The sequence below is a fragment of the Perna viridis genome, chromosome 11 (genome assembly GCF_037379345.1).
Source record: "Perna viridis isolate PV_CMFRI_1.1 ecotype Kerala chromosome 11, ASM3737934v1, whole genome shotgun sequence".
Classification (NCBI taxonomy): Eukaryota; Metazoa; Mollusca; class Bivalvia; order Mytilida; family Mytilidae; genus Perna; species Perna viridis.
This window is the reverse complement of record NC_142455.1, coordinates 37,397,149-37,401,606: the sequence shown is the minus strand read 5'-3', so window position 1 is coordinate 37,401,606 and position 4,458 is coordinate 37,397,149.

Genomic DNA, 4,458 nt, shown 5'->3' with positions numbered 1-4,458 from the left:
CCTGCTGTGGTATTCGATAGGAGTAGGAACCTTTGCGCTCCGCCACAGGAGGCTGAATTGCCAGACCTTATCCATCCCCCTTTTTCCAGTGGCAATCAAAACTTGTCGACCCTATTATCCTTGTGACCCATCCTTTTTTTTTTATTTCATGTTCATTTAATCATCCATTTTATGTTCATTGTCTTAATATAGCTGAAATATTGCTGCTCGGACATTAAACCCCAACAAACAAACAAACAAAACAGACATTTGTTAACTATTTTTAAACTGTATTTGTTTTGTGTAAAGTATTGTATTTTTTCCATAGTAGCCAGATTTAAATTGGAAAAGATTGTGGTTACTTTATATTTCTTTAAACCTGTCGCATTTATTGCGCCTGTCACAAGTCAGGAATTTCAGGTATCTGTATAATTGTCTGTTTTCACTTTCAATTTACTTAAATGTTGCTGGAGTATATAAGGGCAGCTATTTCGTTATACCTGCGTATAATATATGTTTTGGGGACCAGGTTGTAGCCTGCCCTATGATATGAGGGTTTTTCGGCGTTCATTGAAGAACCAAAGGGGCCCTGAGCTGACATTTTTCATACAGGTGGTGTTGTTTCTTTGACATGTTCATCATTTTCATTCTTGTTATATAAACCGGTTGTTTGTTATCAAACGTTATTGGAATAATATCCCTTTAAATATCATCAGCTTCTCAACTATTTCGCACTAGTTTAGCTCATGGACGATGAAAAGTCTGTAGCTTCTATCACAACGTATTCTTGTTTATTGTTTATACATTTAACATGTTAGATAATATTGATGAGAAAATCGCCCAATATTTCGACATTTGTTATACAATGGGTTGGTTCAACATGTAATGCAATTACGAATAATTCTGTATATTCCAACATTAAGAACGCCACTGCAAATTCTAAATTTTATGCTTCTGTTAGTAAGTGATTTGAATCTGGGTAGCCCATTTAATTTGATTCTCCAATCCAATTCGATAATCGTATGAACCATGGTTTCATGAAAGAGTAAACAAGGGCATCAAAATTCTAGCGGAAATCAAGAGAATGTTATTCAGGGAATGAGACCAGGAAGGGAAAACCCACACACACACAAAAAAGAAAATGAATAAACCAAAATAATGCATACGAAGGAACAAAAGTATATGAGCAACTCCACAAAAAAATGGAAGCATGTGACCCAGGTACACCGGTAAGCGTCCTCTGCATTCTTGAAAAATCTCCATTTATTTTGCTCTATTATTACAGAATTTAATCAGAATACCATCGGATGAGAGCGCAAAAATTACACAGAGACACCTTTCATTTTTGGCATGTTTTTATTTATTACCATGACCAAATTCATGCGTTTTCATACATATCGCTTATTATACTCTACGTTTTATTGTGTATGTTTTATTATCTAAATCTAATACTTTCCTTTCATGAGCGTTTGTGGTTGTATTATCAACTTGGTTTTGTATACTTATGGCAAGACAAAGTATCAATATCCGGTTTTTGCCTTCCTTTTCAGCAGCTGAAAAACAGCATAATGGCAGCTTCATTTGCGAAGACTTATATATGTGCGATTGAGAGCCAAACAAGTCTCGGAAAATATTCCTTAGCTTCGATAATTAAACACAAATTGAATCATAGCTTTTCCAAGATAGTGTTGGTCGTAATAGTCTGCAAAATGGCGCCCAGATATTTACGAACATAAAGTGATCAATATTACCAATAATTCTCGAGTCATAAAAATTGCAAAACGAAAACGAAACAAAACGAATCGGAAATGACTGATAAAAGAAAGAATTAAATCAAAACAATTCGATAAAATAAATCAAATTGTAATAAAAACATTATAAAAACGGTACCAAGCGAAACAGAATGAAGCAAAATTAAATTGGATAAACGAAATATTTTCAGACGTTTTGCTAATTATAAGAACCATAATGTGTACCACTGCCAGATAATTCGAACCAAAGACATTTCAGACCATGACAACCAATAATTCCTTATGAATGCCGGACATTTCGGCCAATAGACATATCAGATCGTGACAATTAGCATAATGCTTTTGGACATACATATAATTACAAAATGTACCGTATATGAAGGTTACATGAATAATATATCAACTCAGAGCTGACAAAAATGATCAAAGTTATTTTAATTAATATTTCATCGAGACCGTTAAAAGGTTTCACCTTCATCGTATTATGTTAATTATGAATATCTCTCCATTCAGACATCATTTACTTTAAATCATGATGTTTTGTTAAATTGAATAATATCGCCCAAGTAAGTATTTGACTGCACCACTCTATAACTCGTGTCGGGAGCTTCATTACTGTTGTTAGGTTATTTTCTAGATTATTCTCACTTGCAATATGACGGTTGCTACCGATGGAGTAGAACAAACTTATTTAAATTGCTCCAAATTGGACGCTTCTTTTTTTGCCTATATTTGTTTTTAATCATAGACTATCTATGGCGCCAATTATAATCCATTAATGAATATATGGACTTGCTGTCGGATACTAGATAACACCCACTTTCAATATGAAAGAATCCACTGGTATGCTTACACTTTCGAAGCACTTGAGCCGACTCCCGATATTATTGCAGGAGTTCATTTGTTACCTCTTTATTTTGTGTAAGGCAGTACGGTTATACAGTAAGGTCAATCCTGAAGCTTTGGTCTCATTTTGTTGAAATAAAGCTGTTTTGAAGCAGTCCTCATAGCAATTTAAAGTGTTTTATTATAAAACAAAGCACATAGGTGAACAAATGGTAAAAACACCATTTTCGATTCATATTCTAACGTATTTTGTTCCAAAAGTTCGTGCGAAAAATGGATGTTATAAACATAAGCAACCTGATGTTTCGGAGAGAATCTAATACGACAAGGGACTGAAACCTTCTGGATACCATTCTTCCTTCAAATTACACCGGTTTACCATTAATGCAAATATGTATAAATGCTTAGCTACATTTAAACAGTACATCCACCAAATTTTAATTATAAGTGTTAGACAATCTTACCCGATCAACTTACTGTGCGAATTAGTGCGCCTAAATATAAGTTTGTAGTGCACACTAAAGGAGAAGTAGACTTTTTAAGTTGTGTATGTCTTTCATATGGAATTAACTACTACCATATTTATTAAAATTGAGGAAAGGATATGGATTCTGGAGCCGATATAATAATTGGTCTGCTTCCCCAGATTGGGAATAATTCTGCCTTGTGTTCAGCTCCATACATTCATATAATGAAAAAGGCCGTATATATGGAAAAAAATAGAAAACACATTCAGGGACAGGTTTTCTCACACTTTGGGGACTTCAAACAGTACTGATTAGATTTTTGTATCACATCATTGGCCTCCATACCAAAAACAAACTAGCATGTGAGGCTGAAATTAAAGAAAATCATGGATGTTTCCCAGAACTTATGACCAGGTATAAGAAGGTTTCTTTTGACTTTCTTTTCTGCATAACAATACTTATTTACACAGAAAGAGTTTGTTGGTTTATCCATTTTATTCATTATAAGCCAAAGAAGTAGCATTTTGTAAATAAATTGAACAAACTTGTTTGCTAAGGACTTTCAGGTTGTTATACACAAATAGGTCTTCCAAATATACAGAAGACGTTTACAAAATGCTGGAATTTTTACTCCACAATATATTTTTCCAATGTTGAGGACGCGTTTTTCAGCAAACGGTCGGCATTCAAATGGGAAGTAATTGTGCTCCTTTACTTGCTGACCTACTTCTTCACTCTTATGAGGCTGACTTTATAGCTGATCTGATCCAAAAGAAAGAAAATCGTTTAGATAGACCGTTTAATGTCAGTTTCCGCTATATAGATGAAGTATTATCTTTAAACAATCCTAATTTCGGGGATCGCATCTACCCCAAAGAACTTGAGATAAAGGACACTACAGAAACTGTGAAGTCAGCCTCATATCTTGACCTACACTTAGAAATCGATGGTAAAGAAAAACTATTGACCAAACTTTACGACAAACGTGATGACTTTTCATTCAAAATAGTCAACTTTATTTTCATTTGTCGCAACATCCCTTCAGCACCTGCATATGGAATGTTCATATTACAACTCATACGTTATGCCAGAGCTTGCCGAAACTACTTTTTGTATCGCGCTAGCACTCTAACAAATATGCTTCTTCTGGAACAGGGTTATGTTGCTACAAGATTGAAATCATCACTACAGAAGTTTTATGGTCGTCATCATGATCTAGTGGATCGTTATGGTGTAGCCATCTGCACCATGAAAACTGATTTATTCAACGGGTCATAGTTTTCCTTTCCTTTTTTCGTTTGTCTGCCCCGGATCTGACTTTTTATTAGCAACTCGGTGGGTGTTTCTAGAAAAACATAGGACGACTTTCCTATCGGTGCACCTGATCCATGTTCCCAATTTTTAGTGGAGTCCGA